Genomic DNA, 26,326 nt, shown 5'->3' on the forward strand with positions numbered 1-26,326 from the left:
GCAGCAAAAGATTGCTACATTCTTCAAAACATGCTAAATAAGCAGAAATTCACATTCAAATAAGCAGCATTGGAAATAAAGGGATTCAAATTTCATTTCAACAACTGCTGTTTTCTTTAGCTCCTGATAACAAGTTGCAACATAGCTTTCAGTTCAGCGAACTTTCACTTTAATTCCTGGAGTTCCTTGAAGTTCGTTCACGTGAAGTTTCACTTATACAGTGTATCAACAGAATAACGTGGTCGTCGTGTTTTAGCAAGTGACTGGCACAGTATACGTCTCCCGTGCTAGGTGCAAACCATTGTGTTAGGCGATCCGTATGTTTCAGAGTGCTAATCTAATAGATCAAAGTCTGTGCCCTCATTGATTGCTTGCTTGGTTTATTGATCGATCTATTGATTGATTGATTGATTGATTGATTGATTGATTGATTGATTGATTGATTGATTGATTGCTTGAAAAGCTGCCAGTTCTATTTTAGCACATGGAGTTCTTTTCGTGCCTACTTAATTTATACACACTAGTATTCCCACACTGTCGAAATCAAACCCACGACGTCGCGCGCGGCATAGTCTGATTACCTACTGCTTGTATAGCGCTTCTCACGCTTACAGACAGAGGTGACCCTATATGAGGGCTGCACATGCTCGCGTGATCAAATCGTGGAAGTATAGATTTGGTCCTCGCGGCACATGTACGGAGAGTTGAGGTTGTGGCGTCGACGCCATATTTTTCCTGCTACCGCGGTCTGATAAATGGTCTTTTGCGGAGTCGTTAATAACGAACACCGAACCGTTATGGCTATGCATAAAGAAAAAAGCAGCGTGAATTAAGCGCGCTCGCGAAAGCAGTGTGTTGCCTACGCGTTCGAAACTAGGACCCATTCAAAACACACATGCGAACGTGAATAGCATACAAAATGACCCCATCGCGCATGGAATCCGCTGTTGGTGCTTCTTCCGCGCAGAAGGCTCGCGTAGTGAACACAGGAGGCCAGTCAGTGCCTTTGGCCACATTCGGGCATGCACGGCGGGGAGCCACCGCGTATGCGCGAAGTCCGTATACATGCAGCAGCCGCAAATGAAGCCGATGCTCCGAGTTCGACATGCTTTCGTTCCGTGTAGTAATTGTAGTACGTGTGTTTCCGCGTGCGCTTCAGTATATCACGTGGTGCCTCTTGGACGAGTCACGCAATCGATCGCGGCGTGCTTGCATATTCGCCCCGCTGAGCTGGCGGGCCCTTGCTCAACAAGGCAAGTTATTGTGAGCATCACGCGCTGCCTTACAGCCTACCGGTCGCAGAATGCTCGTGACTCATTTCGTCGGAATAGGTCATCAATATTGGCTTCGCTGGCAGGTCAAGAAAGGGAAGAAAATAAATAGAAAATGATGGATACGACACAGCCCTTCCCGCAATTACTGATTATGTATTGGGTAGTTTCCTCACTGAACTCGTGAGTTTCAGCTTGTACGTAAGTCCGTGCTACATTAGTATAGCAGCTAGTATAGTACTAGTACTAGTAGTACTAACATGGGTATACGAGTAATATCAGCAGCAGAAAAAAGAGAGGGGAAATGCGGGAATGGCAGAAAAGTTCCCATAGACTTTGTACAGTTTGCTACCCTACACGTGCGGGTGGGACACTTAAGAAAGAGAGAGAAGACATGAGTCCAGATGGTCCACAAGCATGGTGCAGAGCTATATACAGTCGGGAATAGAGGGCTCCCGTGAACTGCTTCTATATGCTGTGCTCTACGCGTAAGACACCTGAGCCGTTACGTAAACCCGCGGTTTGCATGTGACCCACGCTTTCGAAGACAAAGCCAAGTCGACCAGCGTCACGCCGCGCGACTCGGCAGCCATTTTTCTCTGCGCGTCCAGTCTTTGTCAAGTCGCGCATGCTACGGTGCGTCGCGCAGCAAGCAGCAGATTGCGTCAAGGCCTCGCTCGCCGTCACGGCTAGCGCGCGCGCGCACACACACATGGCTTCGCATGGCGTCACAATGAGATGACGTCGGCGACGTCGTCATCGGGCATCCCCCACCGGCCGTCTGCTAGCGCTCGACAAAAGGGCGGCCGCCTCGCAACGACGACATGCTGCAAAGACCGCGCGGCCTTCGCGACTAACCATGCTCGCCGAGATAGGTCTTCCCTCTGCCGTCACACGCACAAAGCTGCGTACACGTGTGAGCATGCGAAGTGGCGCGCGGTGCGACTGCCATCGATCTCTCTGTCCATGTGCGCAGCTCGCACATCTGCGCAGGAACATCGGAAAACAGAGAAAAACGAAACAAAAAACTGTTTATCGTTCGTTTCCGAGGCCGGGATGACTGTTTCCAAGCGGTGAATATGTTTCCCGCACGGCTACGCAGTATAATTAAACGTGGAAGCAAGCATGATGACGTCAACGGAACATGGGCCAAAAGGTAATAATAATAATTGTTGGGGTTTTACGTCCCAAAATCATGATATGATTGAGGGACGCCGTAGTGGAGGGCTCCGGAAATTTCGACCATCTGCGGTTCTTTAACGTGCACCTAAATCTAAGCACGCGGGCCTCAAGCATTTTCGCCTCCATCGAAAATGCGGCCGCCGTGGCCGGGTGGACGAAAGCGACTGAGAGCTCTCTGAACTTGCGGCTGTTACGACTGAGCCCATGGCCGCGATAGCTTCAAAGAGACACAGACAAGGACGTGAATAGATTATGATGGCCTAATTTTACGATGTTTGAAGCTTCATAATTGAAGCTCTGGTGCACACATTTGCACGAGCTTTCTTAACAACGTATGCAGTATACACTGGGGAAACGAGTTCGGGCTTGTCCGACGTAGTCGCGAAGGAGGTCGCGCCTGCGTGTTACCTTTTAAGGCCGTCTATGCGCAAGGTGATTGCACAGAGTCTAGACTGCTTTTTGCACATGCGGGGGGAATATGTACGATAGTCGAGAACTCGCGGCGCATATCGACGACCCATTAAGCGACCTGCAGTCGCGAAGAAAATGCTTACCTCAGCCGGAATTACGCGAAGGCCGCGTTGCACAACCGCACGTCTGCAGAGGTGGACTTGCGCAGTTATGTGCGCTTGCTTGCCATCGACCTCGGCTGCAGGTTCGACGGCGCGCGCATTGCCATATCCTCGAAGCCAAGGTCACCAAGGTCTGAGCGATTCGATGTGTCGCCGAGTGAATCGGAAACGGTATACCTGTTGGGCCGTTACAAAAGCCATCTTCACGGTAAAGTTCGCGCCTTATCTATCTATCTATCTATCTATCTATCTATCTATCTATCTATCTATCTATCTATCTATCTATCTATCTATCTATCTATCTATCTATCTATCTATCTATCTATCTATCTATCTATCTATCTATCTATCTATCTATCTATCTATCTATCTATCTATCTATCTATCTATCTATCTATCTATCTATCTATCTATCTATCTATCTATCTATCTATCTATCTATCTATCTATCTATCTATCTATCTATCTATCTATCTATCTATCTATCTATCTATCTATCTATCTATCTATCTATCTATCTATCTATCTATCTATCTATCTATCTATCTATCTATCAATCATCATGTTATTCCAACATCAAATGAGACATGCCATCAGTCGCTATGCAGTGACGGTGCAAGGTGAAAACAAAGAGCCATTAACGTTTGACAAGGTCTTCCACTCCGTTTTACAAAGCAACAGCAGTGCCTCGGAAAAAAAAAACAACAAACAAACAAAACGGGAATTTTCTTTGGTTTATTCTATTAGTCTTAGTCTTCCGCATTCATTTTATTGCGGCAGCTGTTACGGATTACTTCACCCAATGCTCTCGGCGTCCGTTGCAGGCATGATTATCAATGCTTTATTGGTAATGATTTCCAGAAAATAAACCCTGCGTGTACAGGGTTTCGCCTTAATCGAGCCTCGATCGCGCTGTCATCGCCACTGTTCCGTTACTATAACCATGTAATAGTTCGCTGTGATATTCGTTACCTTTATTGTCGGACCATCTATATCGTTCTCATGGCCTATGCAGGCATCACTCACCCCTCCCCCTCCCAGCGCCTTACGTTTTATCGATGCCCTAAGCGTATACTCTTCCGAGGACCATCAGCTCTCTAACGCCTACGCAGAGAATATCGTTGGAACCTCGGTCACAGTTTGGTCGCGTTGATTGCGAACCGTGCGCGTGGAACAGTTTCGCTCACATACAAGAGCGAGGCCACGAGTATAGAAAACAACCGCCCACACACGCACCTGCTGCGAGCCGGTGCCTGCGTCTCGTGGAGGCAGCGAGCGAGCAGGGTTGAAACACCTGCGTGCGTGCGCTCGCTCCGTGACTTCGTCTTTTCTGGCCGACATGTGTAGGCGTCGAGAGCCGCTATGCGTCGTCGCGTTGCATGAGCACAGGGCACCCGCGGCTTAGACCGCGCACTTTGCAGTAAAACACGGCTATATATCGCGGGACAGGAATTCCCGGAACGCGAAAAAAAGGACGACTGCCGTAAACGAGCGCGCTTTTCGGAGCACCCTGCATGATCGCGGCCGCAGTCGCTGGTTTTGGCGGCTTTTATATATCGTGAATGTTTCTCTGTCTCTTATGCGGACAGCGCATGACGCTTGTCTCTGTTCCTCGATTGCGGTGAAGACTCGTTATAATGTGAAAGTACTGGCTCTGCCTCCAATGCGTACGCAGAAGGCATGCGTGTGGCGGAAGTTCTGCGTATACGCAGCCTTCAGTGTAACGTACAAAAGGAACTTGCTAATCAGGGTCGTCGAGGGTGCTTAGCGGCCCACTGCATACTACTTGTATCTTAGTGCTGAGTTCCACGGCAGATCTGTCTGCTGGCGTGATGCCCCTCCCTCGCTCCCTTCACGCACCGCTTATGTTGTAATTACTGCAGCGCCTTACTGAGTATGTCATTCGTGCGTCTTTATCTTGTGGATACGACATAAAAAACAAACAAAAGAACATAAGGGTGGCGCTTTACGCCTGGCAAGCATATATAAGGGTCGCAAATTTTAAATATATATTTATCGAAGAAGAATCTGTCTCCGTTCCGCTTGTCTATACGCTCGGACTTCAAGCGCTCTGAATGCGCCGTGTAGTAACGTTGCTATATATATGAATGGTCGCGTTATATAGTACGAATTGCACGCAGGCGCTCGTCCTGTCTGTTCTTTCCATCTGTCCTCGTCCTTCGGCGCTGCACGGTATATTTCATCATGCAGTTCGCAAGAACGGAAGTGCATGGTGACCGTTCTGGCACCGATTGGGGCTATATATGTTCTTCGTTCCAAGGCCAAATTGCCGACGGTGCTGTCCGCGTTTGCGACAGTTTCCGCCGTGGCGACTGTCTTTCTTCTTTTCTAAAGGTGTACCTTGTTTTTTCCGCTTTGTTTGCCAGCCTAATGAACTATACAGTCGTCGGTGCAGAGTCCGTGGAAGTCACGAATGACGCCCTCGCCCGAAAGGTCATTTACGACTCATCAGTGCCGTCGCGCGCTCAAATGCCAAGGGCAATACGCGCCGGGCACTCATTGTCTCGGTCCTCCAATTTCCCCCTCCTCCTCCTCTTCCGCGTACCCTTGTAGAGATATGCGCGCATACATGCCTCGCTCGTGCTCGCCCCCATAGACTCGCACATACACAGTGAGTCACGATCCAACGAGTCACGCAGCGAATCTCACACTTCGAAGCTGCATGCGGCAGTAGTTCGAATACATGGTGGTCGACCTACAAAAACGAGCGCTCTCGCGTGTTCTTTATCGCACCCGCCGGGGATTCGAAGACGCCGGAGAGACAGATTGAAAGAGAGAGATCAGGAAAAACAAAACTCGCGCCGCCTCGGGGTGGCAGTTCCCGAGGCGATCAATTCTATTGTTGCAGCGGCGTTTCGCTAGCGTCGCGAGGTAATAACGACGTGATGATGGCGGTGTGGGAGGCGAGGATGCTGACGAGCGAATTGGTGGCGGCCGTATGGCGTTCGGCCCAAAAGTTCGAGCTGGGCCGGGAGCGTGCTCTCTCGAGAAGGCCGCGCTCACCCGTACACAGATGTAGGGTGCTGCGGTGTGGCATAAGGTCCAGCTGCTGAAGACAAGGGCTATAGAAGGAAAGGGTTACGGGGAAAGAGAGAGCGTGGCCTTTGCAATAGAAACTGCCGCTGCTACCGCCTTGCAACAGCGGACTGCAGGCAGGCGAGGCAGCACGGGAGCTAGCATGCAGCACCGGCGGGCATTCCAGGGTCGGAGGAGCGCGCGCACGCTGGCGAAGGTCGCTGAATTTCTGCACCGAAGAGAAGTTTGAGCGGCGGCCGCAGGCGCGCGTACTGCTCTGCAAGGGCGTCACCTTGCCGAACGGCTTATTAACTCGACTGCGGCCGTCGCAGCCGCAGGCTTTGACTGTGTACGAGTGGAGGGCGCCCTGCCTCTCTCTAACCTTATAACTCCCCCCTTTCGGCGTTGTTCTTCGGTTCAGTCGGCCAACCTTGCCGTTACAGAGAGAACGCCGCAGGCTCGAATTGGGGTCGAACCGGCTGTCCTCCCCGGTGATACTGCGCCTCTCTGCAAGCGACCCTTTCCTGTCACAAGTACACCGTTCCCACTGCGCGACGCTGTTTATTAGATAACCCTTGCTTCTTTCTTTATCAGGGGCTATTCCGAGCACCGCTCGCGGCTAGACACAGGAAGTCGGTATACGTGGTCGTTGTCTTTTCTGCGGTCTGTATGTGTGTATATACTCGTGCCTGCCCGAGTTACGGCGACGGGAAGTTCGGATGGCCGTAGGCGCTTGGCGGGGCTTCGGAGTCGCACCGATGCCAGGGCGCAGGTGAGCGCGCGAGTCCTTGCGTGGCCGTCATGTAGCGCGCACCTGGAGTTGATTGGCAATAATGCCTTGGCATCGAGGCAAGGCGTCGTACGATAGAACGGGTGTCCCATCCAGTTTATACGCGACGCGTACCAGTACGAAGTGAGCCGCTGCTGTCGGTCTGCCTGCAACCTGTGAGCCTCTTGCACCCCCCCCCCCTCGCCCACCCGCATACCCCTTGTATCGCCCCACTTGCTACTGCTGCCGCAGCGCTATATGCAGTGACCTTGTATGCTGGCGTCGTTGGCGGTGTCATAATTGACAAAGCGATCGGCTTTCGAGCGCCAGCTCAACCTTTTGCATTGTGTATAAATTGGCACGTACTTGCATGGCGACTCCTTAAGTGACGTTTTGGCTTCTGGCACACAAGAGCTCGCGCTTCAGCTGGATTTTATCCGAAATAGAGCTTCAACTATGACGAGACATGCAATGCATACTCGTGTACGATCCGTTGTATATAGCATATCCAGACACACTTTGCCGGTATACATACATGACTGGCACATCTTGTTGCATTATCTCCGCTTCTGTACACTGGTGCCATTTGTACATTCCCTCTGTGTCTCAAGGAGAGCGCGAAACATGTTTATTCAATTGTCTTTGTCAGGAAACATCCATAAGCGCTGCTACAGCCGCGTTATTATGATAGAAGCCCGCACAACGGCGGCTGTATTGCTGACACTGACATTCACTATACCTGAAGTTCACAGAAGAAAAAAAATAAATAAATAGAAAGAGAACAAGCACGCACGAGTCGTGCTCAACGTTTCTATTACCCACGATATACTAAATGCAAAACACCGACTGCAAATTGGCGTCCTTCAGTCTTCTTTTTTTCTTTTCTTTTCTTAAAGCAAGCAGTCATATCTCTCGAAACTTTCCTTTGCCTGTGCCAGTGCTTCTCCTCCTCACGCTCTCTTTAGACACCGCCCATCTGCTCGGTTCTTCTCATTTAGGACGTTATTCGTCAAGGACATTTGACACGGCGGTTTATGCATGAAGCGACTCCGCGCGATCTGGTTTTCAGCTAGTCCCGATTATCGCACAGTATACAGATGGCGCAACCACAGCACACGACGGCAGCGCAGAAGGATAAAGCGCAAACAGAACACAAAACACTTGCAAGTGGCGGTCGTGAACAAAGCGCATAGCGAGCGAACAAACAAACGAATGCGTACGCGAAAGAATAAGGCACGCCCTGTAACAGAGGCTGAACATACATATAGCGCGAGCTCGGTGGGATAGCGCATATCCGAAGCGCCGCGATGAATCGACGCCGAGAAACGATTAGACGGCCTCGATTGCGGAGGAAATAGTCAAATAAAGTAAAATAAATAACGAAGCGTATATACAATAAAACGGATCACTCGCGAAGCGCGCAGTCGATAACGATCGCGAAAGAGCTTTGGTGCGGCGCGCCGGCTACATCGGTAACGAGCATACATAACCGGCTCGCTCGAGCACAAGGACGATGGCTCGGGGCCCGTCAGCGGCAGATGGAGTCGGCTGCCTCGCTACCGTTGCTACCATACACCGCTCGCATCGCGTAGCCACAACGGAAGAATACACGTTGAGTGTGCGTGCTGCATATGGACAAAGATGACACGGTTATTGTAGGTAAAAATATGGCGGCCTGTGCACGCTTGAGTCGCCAGGTGGCGGACAAGCGAACGCATGGGCTACGAAGGACCTTGCGCGGACCTTCTGTATACGTTGTTCTGGGATTTGGACGTTGTCTGTATTGAATCTGAATTGTCATTGCGGATTATTTATTTATTTATTTATTTACTTATTTATTTATTCAGTTACTTAAAAACCCCGCCCAGAGGCATTTGAAAGGGAAGTGGTCCCACAGGAAACACGGGCTAAACACTACGCTCAGCGACTTGCTACTTTTCATGCTGTAATCCCGCCGTACGCAGTAACCTTAATTGGCATGACTAGAGGGTCTGTGCATACAGTGATTCTTGAGTATACACTAACCTTGACATAACTATTGAAGGTGACGAAGCATTTGACGAACTATATACGACGTAGCAAGAGAGAGAGAAACTGCGACATAAGTGGAACGGACATCGCCATGGAAACAGTTACCACAAACTCTGCGCGAAGGCCAGAGAGTCGAAGCAACTGCTTATAGACTGCCCCTGCGTCGGCGAGCGCTCATTGTGGTGGCAGCATCGCCAACAACTTGCGTAACGAACAGAGCATCAACAGCAGCTGCTTGCCGTCGCTCACGCAAGTGTCTCTTCCGAGGGTCGAGTGGTTTTTATTTCCTTCACACTTTCATTCAGCTTTTGATTACCTAGGCATTCCGAAACGTCGCATGCATAGGCAAAGCCGAAAGCTCCGCACGCTTCTGCTGGCGAGTAGCGCCAAGGTGAAGGCGCGCCGCAAAAGGGCGTCGCGTCATGCCGCTGCGAGCGTCATGCATTCGCTCGGTGCGCATAAAGAGGCGACGGCCCTGCCCCGGCCAGACTTCTTGTCGCCTTCTCGTTCGAGGTCGAGGGGGACGAAGCGGGCGCAAGGGTAGGGAGGGTTGCATGCAAGCGGAGAAGCCGGCCTTCCGCAAGTGCCGTCGCTTCTCTCTGCATGTCGCAATGCTGTGCTGCTGCGCTCGCCGTCGTCACGGCTTCGCCCAAGGACGGACGCAGCTGTCCTCTCTTCCCCTTGTATACCTCCTTCCTTTCGCACTCCTGATCGGTTCTGTGCCGCCTCCTCCTTTCGAGCTATCTTCGCGCCCTCTCACCCGTTGGCCAGCGATATACGCGCGAGCTTGTTTTAATAAGCGGCCGACGACAAAAAACCGCTGCAAAAGAAAAACATCCTATACGACGTGAGTGGTGGTGAGGGCGCACGCCTTTGCAACATCAACAGCCCGCCGCAACCTGGGCTGAGGTGTGCGTCTTCAGTTCCTCTCTTGTTTCTTTTCCTTCCGCGTACATTTCCATCGCCTATCGTAAACAGCGACCGGCGGTTCGAGAGGACGACGCCGTTTGCGAGTTGGCGGTCGCTTTCCTGCGCCGTGTACGACATCGTTACAGTCTCTGTCTCAATCGCCGCGTGTGATAGGAATAAAATGAAGAGACACTCATTGTATAAAGAGGAAGCGCTTCGGTGATGCGGAAATGCAGGCGGTCAAGAACTGTGATTCGGCGGAGAAGACTACTGACACGCTGTGCTGTTAAGATCGCGTGGTAAGTCAGCGGCGCATAAGCAGGGACAAACACGCGCACAAAAAGAAGCAAACAGCACACGAAGCGGGGGAAGGGGAGGGAGGGGCTCGTTGAAGGAGCGTTAGCACGCGTCGACATACGGGTACAGGTGCGCCGGACAAAGAGGAAAACGACCTGTAGCTTCGCTCCTTGAATGAGCGCTGCAAAGCGTCCACGGCGCGATGGACGCCAGGCGAAGAGCGCCGGCACGTGTTCTAGAAGTACCGCTGTGAAGCATTCTTTGTCCGTCCCCCCTTTGCACGCGTTCGCTTTCGACGGGATGTCGCAAGTATCGGTAGCTTAGCGCCGGCAGTCGACTTAGAAGAACCGGCGCTTGGCAAAAGCCAGTCGAATCACTTCCCGCTTCGAAGCCCCCGTAACCTTCGCGCCACGTAGCTTTCAGGCACGTATGCATGTAGACGTTGTACATACACACACGCCGGTACCGCTTGGCTGGAATAAATAGCTGGCGTTCTGCACAGCGGCAGAAGAGAGATTCATTTCCGCGTAGCCTACCTACCGGCTTGGTGAAAGTAAGCGTGCGCTGCGGTTGATGGCACACACCGACTACGCTATAGCGTAGGGGGGGGGGGGGGGAGTCGCAGCGAACGCTGCTGACGCTACCGGATGCACGCACATGCGAAAGGATCGACTTTGTTGCAATGCCGAATGATTGGCTCAGATTGCGTCACGCCTAGACGCGCGCAGATTGCTGCAAAACGTGTTGCAAGCTTCGGCCCCCCCCCCCCCCCCCCCGAATGTGTTGACTTCTACTGCTGCTCCCTCGCGCGCAAGCTTGCTTCCTTGCGCATCGTTGTTGTTGTGCGGCGCAGCTGCCTCGAGGAGCTTCTGTACGGAGTGCTTACTTGTACCACGGTGTAGAAACCAGCGTTGATCGGGAACATCTATGAATACAAAAGCGATCATTTCCTTTGTTCGCATGAATTTTGTACCGCGCATTTCTGCCCTTGTTTTTTTTTTCCCCTTATTAACGTTTGTAAGCACACTATTGATATTTCGATGTTCATCGACGCAGAAGCTCTTGCCCGGATGCTCATTCGCTCTTTCCATTCCTTGGTCACGTGACAGATACCGTTTTCCCGGTATTCCGAGTTTCCGACCTTCTGCCGTCGTTTCGGAGCTACTGCACGCGCAGCCCAGCTGATCGCTTGAAACAAGCCCGGCATCCTAAAGCAGCATCTGCCGCGTGCCGTATTCCTTTCCTTTTCCAATTAGAAAGCGACTCAGGTATACGCTCGTTCGGCGCTTCTTCCTTTTGCTAATGACGCCAGCAACGCGTGGCGCGCTTTCCTTGTCGAGCAAGTACACTAGTCGAGTATAAGGAGAGTGAGAGCGACACGGCGAACGAGAGAGGTGTCTCGAGGAGCGGGGGAACGGCAACGCACGTATCCGCGTCACCGGCGTATATATTCTTACTTGCACTGCAGTCGCCGGACGATCAGGTAGAGAGGGAGGGTGAGAAGATGCGAAAACAAAAGCGCGCAGAGAAGCAGCGGCATGGGATCGAACAACATCGCGCCGAGTCCGATACGCGTGTATAAACGACACTCGCGGTGATGTTCTGCCATATATGCTATACATACGAGGAAGAGGCGAGCGGTGCGCCTGCATACTATACAGCCGTCGTTGTGCATGCGTTCGCCGGCCGGCGCGCGTCACGTTTATTTCTCGCCGCTGCGCCGCGGCAGTTGTTGTTACAAGCCACGCCGCCGGCGCACCTGCTTCGCACCGCGCGCGATCGGAACCCGGCAGGCCGCTTTGTCTCTTCTTTTACGTTCGGCTGTGTCGCACGTTGCGAACGAGCGAGCTTCCTCCGCTCTCAAGTGCACGCTTCGAAAAAAAGAAAAAAAAATTAACGGCGCGGATTGTGTACGAGTGTTATGTGTCATGACGGTGTCAGTCGGTCTGCACGGCTTCACTATTTTCGTTAATTAACCGCGCAAACGTCCCTCGCCAACGAGATATACGAGCGAAAAGAGAACGACGCGACACGTTTGATGCTCCATTTCAGTGATTGGCTTATTTACACGAACCTCTCAAACGGTAGTCGATCTGTTTGGCAAACGCGAACTTTGGACGCCGCATGGCTTGGTTTTACTTGCGATATATCTGGTATATATAGTGACAAGTGGTGCAGGCAGATATTAGAGAGTTTTAGTGCTGGGGACCCGCGGGCTTGGGGGCGCGCGGGCCCTTGCGCTCTTTTGTATTCTCGGTGGATGCGGCTGGGAGTACAGGGAACGCAAGAGCGTGCGTACGCAGCTGGCTTGGGGTCCCCAGCACTAAAACTCTCTATTTGTTCCGAAGGATGGGGGGGTTGGCACGTGCCGCCTCCTGGCTATGCCACTGATAGTGACAAGTTTCCAGTTTGGTTTTAAGTTGTGGAAAACCTATACGGGCGGATAGATAGGCCGCGCAATGAAAGTCAGAGAGAGAGTGAGGTAAAGGTGCGCCATATTGAAGAGGCGCGGCCGACAATGAATCGGCCTTCGTGAGCGAGTACAGCGCGTGCGCTGTACCCACATGCATGCAACAGCGTTCGAACGTGACGCACGACGTCAAGGCGCGCATGCGCGGCGAATAAACCGAGGAACGAGCGAATAAATGAGAGGAATCGATGAAAATCGGGCTGCCTATAGAGTAGCAACCAGTTATTCTTTTCTCTCCGAAGCGCGCGCGTCGAAAACCACAAGGGCGGGCCGGCCGTCCGGCCTCGGCGACAATGGGCTCTCACTGATGCCACCCGCCACTCCCAACCGGCGCTAGCCGTGTGCATTGCATTCGCGGGAGAGGAGGACGGTAATTGGTCTGGAGGGGGAGGGTATAGAGAGGAAAAGTGGAGAAAGCTGAAGGTAGTACGTGCGCCTGGCAGCAGTAGCAAGAGCGCGCGCCGCCGGCTTTGCTTCGGTCGCAGTGGCGGTATCTCTGCATGCTTCCTCCGAAGCAGGTTACTGAGGGCGATCGGGGCGTTCGCCAAGGTCGCCTCGCATCGTTCGCGGTCTTGCACGGGACACTGCCTATGCACTCGATGCTGCTATACTGCGGCCGCAGGCCGTGCCTCCCAGCTTAGAGCCAGCCGCAGGCGTCATCAATCGACTATACAGGAGTCCGCTTCGTTGTGTACCGTTTCATACTTCGATTTTGAACGAGATAGTAAAACTAAAATGAATAATTAGTGGGTCGCCTGACTTATCTTCGGTAGTGTCAGTGGACGTATGCACAGATCGCTGTAAGCCAAAGCGGCCTTCATTATGTGAAAGCGTACGGGTCACCGACGAGACCGCCTGCACTGGCTAGACTATATATAATTGAAGAAAAGTAACGGCGGCTGCCACGAGCCCGCCCTATATTGATCGCAGCGCCTATCTCCACTTGTGGATCTTAGTAGAAAACAAGGACATCGAAAAGTTAAAGAAAAAAAAATAATAATAATGGTAATGGCCAGCCGCGTGAACATGCGATCGATTGCTGTTTCACTTTATTGTTGCTCGATTCACTTGGTTTTATTCGCGGCATATTATTGAATCAATAGCCGTGCCGTGGAGAGCATCGATAAGATGGCGCGCTTGTGTTCGCGTGCACACGCCATCGATAACGCACTCTTCCTGCGTATAAGTGAAACGAAAGAAAAAAAAAATTAAAGTGAGGCGGAATTGGCGTCACCGACGCGCCGCCCATACCACACGATATCGCAACGGCCATGTCTCGTCGAATGTCCTGCCATCGATCGGCTCTGCACAGCCACGCGAACAAATCCGTGGCTCATCGATGACCTTCGCAGAAGCGGGAAAGTGTACGCAGAGGGAATTATACAAAAATAAAAGAAAGATTGAGCACGTCGAGGTCTTTGGGCGCGTCGGGTTTGCGCCACTCGATTTGACTATCTCACGCACACGTATGTACAAGCTGTATCTCCGAACGACTCCAGCATGCGACAAGGTTCGAGCGGCGCTTTCGCGTGGTGTGCGCGCTCTCCGTGTATCGACCGCGCGGCGGCGCGCATGCATTCGCAGAGCCACGGCCGTGCCGGGCCGTGACCCAGTGGCCGGGGCACGCTAGCGTGCACTGCGGTGCAGGTACATATCACTCGCGGCCATATATGCGCTGTGCGGCAGGTGTTCAAGTATACACAGGCGGCCGGGCGCGATCGATTTCGAAGACGACCTTGCGGCGACCGCGGCATGCGACACAGGGTCAGTGAATCGCGTACAAAGAAGCCGAGTTCAGAGAACTCTCTATTCGATTTGTGCCGTGCTGACCTTGGAGGGCGGGCTTGTCGCAGCAGCTGCAAGATCCAGTTTTTCTTTTTCTTCTTAAATATCGGTCGGCGAACACAAGCGTCCTCTCGCGAAATGTTGTTGCTCGCGATAAATGCGTTTGCCGAGGGAGACGGAGAGAAATCGAGGCGGCTGGACAGAAGAGAGATAGAAAATGAGATAAAGCAGTAGCTACCGGCTAACCTGTTAACGAGATATAGACACCCACGGGCATGCATCGTTAAGTTTCAGTTTAGTTGCATGCGACGCGCTCGGTTCGCTGTCTACCGTCGTGAGCTCGTTAATAATGTACATGCCGGCTGGTACGCGCGAAATATACAACCATGCATGCAATCGATCTTCTAAGCGAGCTACCGAACGCTCAGTGTGCGCGAGATGTCGTATCTCGCCGTGCCCGCCCGTGGCAAAAATCCTATAAGCAATGGTGGTTTTGCTCGCACATGTCTTTTCTTCTTTCTTTTTCATTATTTTATGTATAGAACGCGTAGGCCTCTTGTGATCTCGTTTAGTAAGCTTGTCGCGCACACTTTAAACATTGACACTGTATTGACAGTGTTCCCCGTGGAGTTCCGCGCACGCAGAACCCTTTCGTTTTAGCCGCGTGTCCCGCGGTCATAAGGAAAGCCTGTGCTGAAATCTTCTGCACGTTCAACCCTGGGCTCAAAGTTGGCCAAAGAAAGCCGAGAGTCCAGCCCGACGCCGCTTTTGCAAGCAAAAAGCCCGTCCAGGTGCTGCAGAGAGGCGTGACACGCAGCTGCATGGCGTGCGTGGGAGAGACGGCACGCGCGGCAGCGTCTCGTCGTGGGGCGAAGACAAAAAACATAACTAAATGCTGCCGCCCGCCGTGTTTCCGGCGTCCGCGCTTCTCGACGACTTGAGTTTCGCGTCGCCTTGCCACCGCCGATAAATCACTCCCCGAGCCCCGAAGTGGCTCGTGCGTGCGAACTCCTGGACCTCGGAGGAGGTAAGCACGTGAGAGATCCCCCCCCCCCCCCCGTCCTCTGTCTCTCCCTTCTGCAAGCGGAACCAGAGTGATCAATCAATCGCCGCATCATATGGGTGCAGGCCCAGGAGCCGGGCATCGGAACAATAAGGGCGGCCGCTGGTAGCTCCTCTGAGGTGCGTCTTGGAAACGGCCTTATGTATACGCTGTGGATAGATAGATGACTTTGCTCAGTACCGCCAACATAACGCGTAAAACGACGACGTGTGCCTGGAGAAATGCGTCGTAGACGGACAATGCGAAAACGAAGGTTCGCCCTTCAGCGCGTATGCTGTATGAACGGAAGGAATCGCCGGAGACGTAACGTGCCTTCAGTGTGACGAATGCAATTTTTCTTACACAGTGGACGAATGTAACGCTGGGGAAGGCGCATATAATGTTCCTGCTGCAAGATGTCATCGCAACCTGCAACTATCATCGCGATGTGAAACTTACCAGAACAACCATTTTCTCGTTATTGTCTCAGCCTCGTTGGTGTTATTCTACGGACCACACAAAGATTGCAGTGCTCTCGCGTTAATGTTAAGCTCGAACCTTATCGCCACTTTCGCGTGGTTCGTGAACGCGAGTATCGGAAGAGGCCGAAGGGCACGTGATCAAGTTGTGTCGCAGCTGTAGGCACAGTATACGAATAATATACCGCACATTGACTGAACACGTCGAAATTTCATGGACGCGTCCGTAAACGTCGAGCGCTTTTCCTCCGAGTATGTAGGTATGCGGTAGATTGCCAGATGAGTCGTAAATTTGTCATCAGAAGCCACGGGATATTGTCACAGCGTTCACTGAAGTCACGATGACGGGCTCGTTTCGCAAACCCGCTGTTTCGCGAAATCACCGCCTTCGGAGAAGGCTGCATTGCACGCGCGACAAACGACACGCATCGACGCGTTTCCTTTGTTTCGCGAAGGGACTCAAGGAGAGAGGGGGTAAGCGAAAAATTAAGAGAAGTCGACGAGGATGAGGAGGAAAGAGAATATGCAAGGGGGAACCGTGGCGAAATGTGTCAGAGACTGGTAAAACAGGAAGCGTGTTGTCTGTGCGTATGTGTGCTTGTGCGGCTGGGATTGCCGACGTGGCAACTCCCGCCTCTGAGCGGGGGAATTGCGCAACGGGCTCGCTTCTCTGCTACGGCGGCCCTCCTCCAGTGGCCTTGCTTACGCGCTGCCGTATCAGCCGCATTGCAGCAGCAGCAGCAGCCGGAGCCAGCGAGCGAGACCTTCTTGGCTCGCGGTCAGGGGGGAGAGAGAACGGTTCAGGAACGGGCCCGGCGTAAACATCGTCGAAAATGAAGGAGGAATGTTTTCCTGACGCGTGCGGACACGCAACAGGCGCAGCTCTTCTTAAAGCCGAACGGGGACACGGCCGGACCGTTCTCGGAATGCAAATTCGAAAAAAGCGCACGTACGCCTTCAAAAGCGCCCTAACCACACTAACCGCGAGCCACAACGTGCAGCGACTATAGCCTTATCTTTTGAGTATGCACGTTCAATCTTAGTACCAAAGCGAGCTCGAAGTGCCGCTTTCGCATATCGATGTAGGAAGCAGTATCTTTTCTTCGGTCGTTTTCACTTGTTCGTGTTTGGAGATGGCGCAGTGCCGATTGTGTCCATGCCAGCGTATACCTAATTGTGCGCTGTTGTCGAGGTCGGACCGACCGCCCTAGGCGACATTAACACATTTCCATGGAAGCGGTGAAGAGAGAAACAGAGAGGCGACAGAATTTCTTCAGTTCGAGAGAAACATTTGCCCGGTTGCCGGAACCACAGTATGGGCTTCATCCTTTCTCAGAAAATAGAAGGCTGTGCGCTTGGACGAAGGATGTACGGAGGCTGGTGGAAGAAACCAGCGTACTTCCATCGAATGCGCTGATGGAACTGACGCGATACGCATTACACCGCTCCGCAGCTCTTCCTGCCTGCCTGCATTCGCACCGCTCCTGGTGTTTGCCGGCAACGCCTGTTTTATGCAGCACCCCTTTTTTCGGCCGGCGACTCTCGAGGTGCCAGCCCCATCTCTTCTTATTGTTGCTGGTCACGGGGACGCCCGCATTTTCACCCGCGGAAGCCAAGTGGGTAAAGAGGGAGGAGGAAGAAGCAAAGAGAGGACGCCGGCGCGACGCTAGCGACGCCGGCGGGCGCCGGCTGCGAAATCGTCGCCGGCCGGCCGGCTTGCCTGCGCGTTGCCGGCGCTGCTGCCAGCTCGAATGTAGGTCGGGGCCACCGGCGCCAACGAGCAGCGCGCGGCGTCGCTTCGCTTGCCAGACCGGGCGGCGCGCGTTTCTCCATTCCCAACGCCAGCGAGCTGAGATGGAGGAGGAGGCGAGAATGGGGATGGCGTAGCAAGCAGCCATTGCTTTTTGCTCTACGGAGAGAGACCGGCCGGCCGGCGAAAAGGCGCGTGAGCCAGCGCCGAGCCGGTTGCTGACGATGATGATTGGGGCTCCGCCTCGTCAACTGCGTTGTGCGGTGGTGGCGGTTGTTAAACGTCCGCTGTGGCGCAACCGCTGTGCAACCCCACGGCCTCTGCCGCCTTCGTTCAGTAAAGCACGTAGTACACACCGTAGCGGATGGAGGTGTGTGTCCTTGGCCGGTACAAGCGAGGCCGGGGCCTATTTGCCGCGCTGTGAAATCATGTCGCGCTGCCTGCCGTGCCTTGCTCGCGTGAGTTAGGCGGCATTGTGCGCGCTTTCGTGACGACGAGCGATGTCTGTCCTTGCGGAGTCCCGTGTCCCGCGAATGAGACCCTGTCACTTGTACAATACCGAGCGTTCCAAGGCGTAGATGGCCATCTCACAAAGAATTGCAGCGCTGGTGCGCGTGCTGAGTCACCAAATGTAGCGTAGAACGGGGCGGTGCTCCTCATGATGCGTTATAAAGGCCTTGTTCAAACATGTTGGAAATAAATTCAAATATTTGGCAAGTACTCAGACTGCCGGTGTACCACGTGTATAGTTCACCAAGGAAGTCAAGGAAGGAAGAGAAAACTGCCGAGGAGAGTGCAGGCGAGCCAGCTTTACGCTAAGCAAAAAAAAGTTACGTGAATGGAGTACAGTAAGAATTCATTATTAAAAACGATATTTATTGTTCCATGAACGGTTACGTATGGTACGATGTTTCTGCTTTGATCAGCCACGCTTTGATTTTTACGGCGTTACGTGACGTCACATTCTTCCGACAGTCGCACAAGGACGCACGCATCACGAATCTATTTCGTGTCTGGAGCAGCAGCACCTAGTATTAAGCTTATTGTTTCGTATAAACTAGAACACTGAAGAAAAAGGAGAGCCCTGCTTATCTTCAACTTTTTTACGAATCCAGAGAACTGTGATTTGGGCGCACTTACACGATGGCGAAACCACGCGCTACAAGAGTTTAAGGGGCACATCTGACTCGTAGTTGATTTATTTTTAATTTATAACGAGACCTGCTTGAGGTTTGTAGGGTAACCTTCTTAGTCACTCGAACAAGTGCACATTTAAACGGAACTGCAAGGGAAGACGAAGGCTCGAAGAGATGAAAAATCGTTGAATGCCTAAGGTTGCTGAAGCCAACATTTCGACGAGTGGACTTGTATTAGTTTGATTTTCATCACTACGAGCACGTGCAGTATTATTCTGACATACCGTAGCTGTCGCTTAGAAAGTTGGCTTCTCCTCACAAAGTCTCTTATTGCGGTGAAGCAAGCTTCGACAGACACGTTCGGCAGTACATTCACAAAGCCGCTTCGATAGAAAGTTGGTTTCTCCTCACAAAGTCCCTTATTGCGGTGAAGCAAGCTTCGACAGACATATTCGGCAGTACACTCACAAGCCCGCTTCGATAGAAAGTTGGCTTCTCCTCGCAAAGTCCCTTATTGCGGTGAAGCAAGCTTCCACAGACACGTTCGGCAGTACACTCACAAACCCGCTTCGATAGAAAGTTGGCTTCTCCTCACAGAGTCCCTTATTGCGGTGAAGCAAGCTTCGACAGACATGTTCGGCAGTACACTCACAAGCCCGCTTCGAGGTCCACGAACTGGCTACTTTGCCTGCAAAATGTTTCGGCTGTCAATAGATACCGGGGGCAATAACGTTTCGCTGGCTTTCTTTTTTTTTTTTTTTCGAGAATATAACTGGAAGTCCAATGTGTTCATCGGCTACAGCAAGAAACTATATCGTTCTCTGATGCGGCCTCCATTCATCATAACGTTCACGCTTTGTTCGTACCCTCAACCCACTGCGTTACCGTAAATATTTCATCAGTAACACTTATTCATTCATTCAGGGCGCCGGCTGCTTCGTTGACACTGGCATGAATCCAAGGTTAGGCGGTGGTGATCTGAGGGCTGATTGCGCAACGGTTATTCAAGGGCAAATTTCACCCGCTGCTCCGCGTTCGTGCCGAAAAAAAGAGAGCGGCTGAACGGGCACGACAGTCTACAGTGAGCACAATGCTTGGCAACTCGGTGACATAAATATGCAAAAGGCTCTAAGCATATGGCGGCACCGACAGACTTCGTCAGGGATAGTAATCGGACCGATTCTTCTTAAGACTCCCATTCTGTGTACCAGGGGCGTAGCCAGAAATTTTTTTCGGGGGGGGGGGGGGGGTTCAACCATACTTTATGTATGTTTGTGCGTGCGTTTGTATGTGTGCGTGCCTATATACGCAAGCAAAACTGAAAAATTTCGGGGGGGGGGGGGGGGGCTACGCCCCTGCTGTGTACTCTCCTTCGTAATCGACTCCAGCGTCATTGTATCGCCGGAATTTATTTATTTATTTATTTATTTACCCTCAGGGTCCGAGGACATTACAGAGGGGAGTGGTTATATGTACAAAACAAAAGATCATTCCTATTTATACAATAATAATTAATATGGCTTTGCAAAACATACATACATTATTAATACAAACAATACAATCGGTAAACTAATAATGTTTTACAATAACATTTGAAGACCAAGTATTACAAGAAAACAGTGAATTGTAAAATAACGCCGTACACAGTGTAAAATCAAACATAGCAGTTACATAGCAGTTATGTAGTCACAGGCAAAGCACGCATGAACAATTCACTGTCTTTTATTTCAACCGTTAGCGCGGGAAGGCAATTCCACTCTTTTGATGTACGCGGTATGAATGAATTGAGAAATGCGTGAGTTCTACATGATGGAATTCCGACTTTATGTGTATGGTCTAGTCTATTGGAGACATACTGTGGAGGAGTAATTAGTTCACTATGCAAGTGTGGATGGTAGTGGAGCTTATGAAAAAGAACTAAACGATGCATTTTACGACGAGAGGCGAGGGAGGGTAAACTAAGATTACTCCTCATTGTTGTTATGCTGGCGTTGCGGCTATACTGAGAACAAATAAAACGAATGGAATTGTTTTGAATCATTTCGAGTGTGTGCGACAGATTTTCCTGTGAGGGGTCCCATACTGATGCGGCATATTCAAGTTTAGATCTAATAAGTGATTTGTATAAGAGAAGCTTTAAGGAAGAAGGGGATCTTGAAAAATTTCGACGAATGTACCCGAGCATACTATTTGCTTTATTTGTAATGTATGTGATGTGATCATTCCAGGTTAGATTAAACGCTATATGAACACCAAGGTATTTGTACGATGAAACAGATTCCAATGGTACGCTATTGAGTTTATAAACAGGTAGAATGGTTTTCGATCGAGTTACTCGCATAAATTTGCATTTAGCTATATTTAATTCCATTTGCCATACCTTGCACCATGAACAGACTGCATTGAGGTCAGATTGAAGAAGAAATACGTCGTCATCACTAGCTATTTTCCTAAAGATCACACAATCATCTGCAAAAAGATGAATATTGGAGGAAACATAAGAAGGTAGGTCATTTATATATATTAAAAAAAGAAGGGGGCCAAGTACAGAACCTTGCGGAACACCAGATTTTACAGCGCTAAGTCCTGAGTTCGTGTTGTTTGCTGACACGAATTGAGAGCGGTTGTGTAGAAAACATTCAATCCAGGTGAGAAGTTTGGGATCAATGTTAAGTAGACTGAGCTTATAAAGAAGTAGCTGATGGCAGACCTTGTCGAATGCTTTTGAAAAATCGAGGAAAATGCAATCGGCAAATGTAGAGTTATCCAAAATAGTATGTAGCTTGTGCATAAAAGACGTTAATTGTGTTTCGCAGGAATACGTTTTACGAAAGCCGTGTTGTGATGATGAAAAAAATGAATTAGATTCGAGGAAGTTTATAATGTGCGAAAACAGGATATGTTCGAGAATTTTGCATGGTATGCTAGTAAGGGAGATGGGTCTGTAGTTGAGAGGAGAGTTCCTGTTACCCGACTTGTAGAGTGGAATCACTTTCCCAATTTTCCAGCTTGATGGAAGAGAACCAGTGTCAAGAGTCTGTTTGAAGATCATAGTTAACAGGACAGATGAATAGGCCATAGTGCTCTTTAGAAACTTTGTTTCGATTGGAATTGGCTAGCATGCGCGCGCAACAGAGAAGGCGTACACTCAAATCCGGATCCGCTTTCTTTTTTGTTTGTTTCGTTTCCTTCACAGACTGCAGGAAGGTCGTACAACGTTTCGAATTACAAGCGGACGTTCTGCGACGCTCGAGGTCGTCGGTTTTCATGGATTACATATTTTTTCTTCTTCGCTTTCGGATCGGAAAGAATAAAGAATCGATGAACTTCAAGGAACACACCTGTCTCGACATTGAATGATCGATGTTCGCAGTGTATAACTGGCAAACGTCTATTACGAAATCGCTTCGAACGACGACAATCTGTAAATGAGGCGCGTGCTGGAAGCGTCTTGCGACGCTCGTTGCAGTATATACGTTAGAACAGTACGCGCTTGAATCTATGACAATGCCGAGATCAAGCATCCTTGACGCATAGTTTTACTGGAGCATCAGATGTGTAGCATGATCCGCAGCGGAGTGGTGCAGCAGCTATGTGTGCCGCCGTTCTCGCATTAATGTAGCCAGCCCATTCACATGCAATGCCTTCTCTCTCCAGAATCGGAATGCGCTATCCATCCCGGCCTAGATTCAATACCGGAACCTCGCACGTAGCAAAGAATGCCATACAGCTCAGCAGCATGGGCTACGAGACTCCAGAGGGTGGAGAAGGAAACGGGGGTATTCGCTCTTCACGGCTTCGGTGTGTCGTGGAGAAGCTTTTCTCCCAGCCGGAAAGAAACGATAGTCGCGAGAAACAAGCCGCCTCCATCATTCCTTTCTTTTTTTTTTTTAATTTTTCCTTCTACCGTTGGGAGGCGAGGTAAGGGTGATGATGCGTCGAAGAGACTGTTTTTTTTTTTCCCCGGATTTGATGATCCTTCGCACCCACGAGCGGCAACTCCTCCATTCAGCAGAACGCATCCGATGCAGGAAGCGTGCAACGCAGAAAACGAAACGCAAAAGCCAAGCACCAGACATCCGAAGACGCTGCAGCAACGTCACCAGGCCCGCCACGGCAGGCGCAAACACCTTTCTCCGTGGCTTGCGTGGTTTCTCCGATGTTTTGCTTCTAAAAGCCACCCTGTTTTGTTTGTTTGTTTTTTTTCCTGAATTCATCTTACGTCCACGCGGCGATCTCAGCCGTTACATACGTTATTGACAGCGAAGTTGGGCCTATATGTATATGGGATGGGTGGCTGGAGGTGATATGAATTGTAGCAATGTGCTCATGTAAAGCATTCTGGGAAGTGCGCCAGCAACGACTTTCGCTGTTCAGCGATCGATCGCGTTTTCCACTCGTACAGGAAAGCTTTGCGGACTGTTTTTTCTTCCTTGCTTGATCAAGACACGCACAGCACAAGTCACTGCAAAAAAAAGGCGTGAATTCCTAGAAACTCCTCGCGCAGCTGTCACAGAAAGAAGACGCGCGTTCTCTTTTTACTTTTCTGAGGCGTCGAATGAAGCGCGCGAAGAGACTACGCCTACGCGCAACTCCTTCGAGCTCGCACGCAATCTCGCTGAGACGACTCTTGTTTATTTTTCCCCTTTTTTTCGTGTACATCGCATCGCACACTCACGCGCCTCCGTGAGAGAAGAAAAAAAAAAGAAAGAAATACAAACGTGTACGCGCACATCCGCAGGCGTGCGCACATAACCCCGCTGCCTGCATGCCGGCACACTTGACCCGGCATTGTTTCCCGACCCTCCCTTCCGCTCTCGTGGGCGCTGCATCAAAACCAAGGTCGTCTAAACTAGGAGGCCCGCGCTTGGCGATTTCGCTCCCTGCGCTCCTGCTAACGCGGGGCAGATGAACGAGAAAGCTAGAGGAAAGGACACTCTGGCCTACGCATCGAAGTTGCCGAATCGCCGAGGCCGGTTGAACGTTCGATCGACTTCTTTGGGCGGTGGCAGAGGGTCGTGACGTTTGCGGCTTGCCATGGTGCGGCTTCGCTGCTGCCGTAAACAACAACACGCCGTAGCGTGCGCGAGCCGCTCCCACGCATAGCTCCTCCTCTCCCTCTGGGTGCACCCAGACCGACTGCGCGCAGCGGCACGCTTACGCCATCCGCACAGATAACAGAATAAACAACCTCGTCCGCTTCGCGTAGCCCTGGCCTACAGGAGGGAAGCCTCGCAACGCCCAAGCCTGAAGATTGATCACTGTTACTGACCTAAACTAATGGTAACCAATTTATTTATTTCTCGACTTCGAAGAAGAGAAACTGGCCAAGACTCATCACACGTGAAATTCGGTACATCAAACCGGAGCACGCTGCACACGCTGGCCAGCTGATTGAATTAGTATAAGGCGAGTCGATTGATGCTGCGCTGCAGAACTGCATCTGTGTCTCCACGTAATCTAACGATGCGGCCCACCCTGAAGGCAGATTTTGCATCGGTGCGTAACTGCAAATGACGTATACCGGCGCTCGATTCGCATCGACTTCAGAGCGATCGAACTAAGTACTGGCATGGCCCGTGTAGTCTCTGGCCGCCTTTGATGGCCACTGCAACAGTTCAGCGGGCGCCGCTTTGGCGTTTACCGAAAGCGGCACCCGCCCACCGCTGGGTGTCGTATGTGCAGCGCACGCCACATGCGTCCGGCGCCTGGGGCGCTGTGCGTATCGACCGCGCGCAGCGCAGCTGTTCGCTGCTTCCGTGGCGTGCGCGGGCCGGAACGAGAAAGCGAACGACCTTGTGGCCGCCCTCTCAATGGGGGGACGCCCCTGACCGACCACCGGACGCTTCTTCTTCTTCCCCGGCGCCCGGCAACAGAAACGCCCTGTCCTGGTCATCCCATCCCCCACTCCCACTCTTTGCACTCCGCGGAGTCCCCGCTTTTTTATTCTAATTCGTAAACGAACCCGATCCCGCCTTAGCTTTTTACGGTTTCTCTTCACTTTCATCCTCCACTTATTGATTTTTTTGTGTTTCTAGCATAATCTTATCTTGTGCGTAAGCTATATATTTGTGTTACAATAAAATTCAGTTGGAAGTCAGCACTTGTCCTCATCTCACCTTTGTTGCGGTGTTATACTTTCACGCTGAGCAGTTTTAAGTATGGAATGCCAACTATCCCGCTCCCACACGTTTTCGTAAGCATGCAAAGACATATCTCTAGTTTTTTTTCAAGGTTGTTCTATTGATTATCTGTTCACTGGAGACATTTAAAAATAGAGGACCCAGACTTAGAAGGGGACACAATCCATTGGGCATCTAAAATGTACCATACTAGGAACAAGGTGATCTAGTACAAAGTAATGCAAAGGACTTACAGTGAGCTTGTATTTCTGAGTACATGCAAACAGCCATTTTGGTACGTTATTTTTAAAGCTAGTGAGTGGGAAAACAGGGCAGGTCAACAATGGCAGGCAGGCCCTTGTGTTAAAGGATGCAATACCAGACCCAAGGAATTACATACCAAACAGGATGTGTCTTTAGTTTAAAAAAGAGAGGGGGTGCAAGGTGGTAGTGAATAAATGAGAAAGAATAAAGCAATTAATGTGAAATATATAGTCTACGTTCACACACGTACATCATTCATAAGGGGTTTACCATATGATCCTAACTCTACCCACATTTTTTGTCCTTTCGACAAAAACAAATTTTCAATTAAAGGGGTGGTGCCACCTTGTTTGTGGCTTGCGCGTTCTTTGCTGTAAGCGTTTCCTATAGCTCCAGGAAGTACGATGCACGCACCAAGATTCATGTATTCTCGCTAAATAATTTAATATCGCCTTTTGATGTGGACAACTTTCGGTTTCGGTTTCTGGGCGCCGAGGTTGGGCAGTGACGTAGAAGTGTAGGAGGCGTGGTCACGTGACCACACAAGGCTGTGACGCACTTAGCCAGAAAACGATCGAAACTCGGCGAATGATGTAGCAGCCGATGCTTTGCCAGTACTATAGTGAACTAGAATATATTCTAGTTCACTACAGTCGGTACGTACGTTGCGGAGGTGGCGGAGGTCCGCAGGTCACTCACGTCACTACAGCAGATCTGGTGTGACGTCACTACAACTTTCGTTGTCCATCCTACAGATCTACGTCAGTGTTGGCGCGCTAGCGATGGGTTTTGATCGGGAGAATGAGCATTTAGGTACACTTTGGAAGTGAATTAAAATATATTCTAAACGTTTGCTGCGTCCGACCCTTCGTGTGGAGTGTCCTTGCATACAGAAGAAACCCACAACAGGCTTGTTATAGCCTCGAAATTTGATGGCACCACCCCTTTAAGAATGTGGTAGGTCTAGTGCCAAGACTTTACAGCGTATACTGTCAAAGACATTTCCTTCACTGTTTACATATTCTAACTGGTCAGTATAAATGAATCATTGTATATTTCTGGTTTAGAGCTTGTAGTTAGTCCCATGCAGAGATCGCAGTACATATGGCCCTCTGCTGTGTCTGACTACAAGTTATACAAAAAGACTTATCATGAATGCATCACGCTGCAGCTCTTGTGTATCAGTAGTATGTATCGGAACACCTGTGTTT

At 50.8% G+C, this 26,326-nt stretch overlaps 1 protein-coding gene across 2 annotated transcripts in view; it reads left to right on the forward strand.

Annotated features, from left to right (window-relative positions):
• Positions 1-26,326, forward strand: part of LOC119383305 (zinc finger protein 704) — a 120,454-nt gene that overhangs the window by 80,338 nt on the left and 13,790 nt on the right. The gene's annotated exons all lie outside the window — the stretch shown is intronic.

The sequence above is a fragment of the Rhipicephalus sanguineus genome, chromosome 2 (assembly GCF_013339695.2).
Source record: "Rhipicephalus sanguineus isolate Rsan-2018 chromosome 2, BIME_Rsan_1.4, whole genome shotgun sequence".
Classification (NCBI taxonomy): domain Eukaryota; kingdom Metazoa; phylum Arthropoda; class Arachnida; order Ixodida; family Ixodidae; genus Rhipicephalus; species Rhipicephalus sanguineus.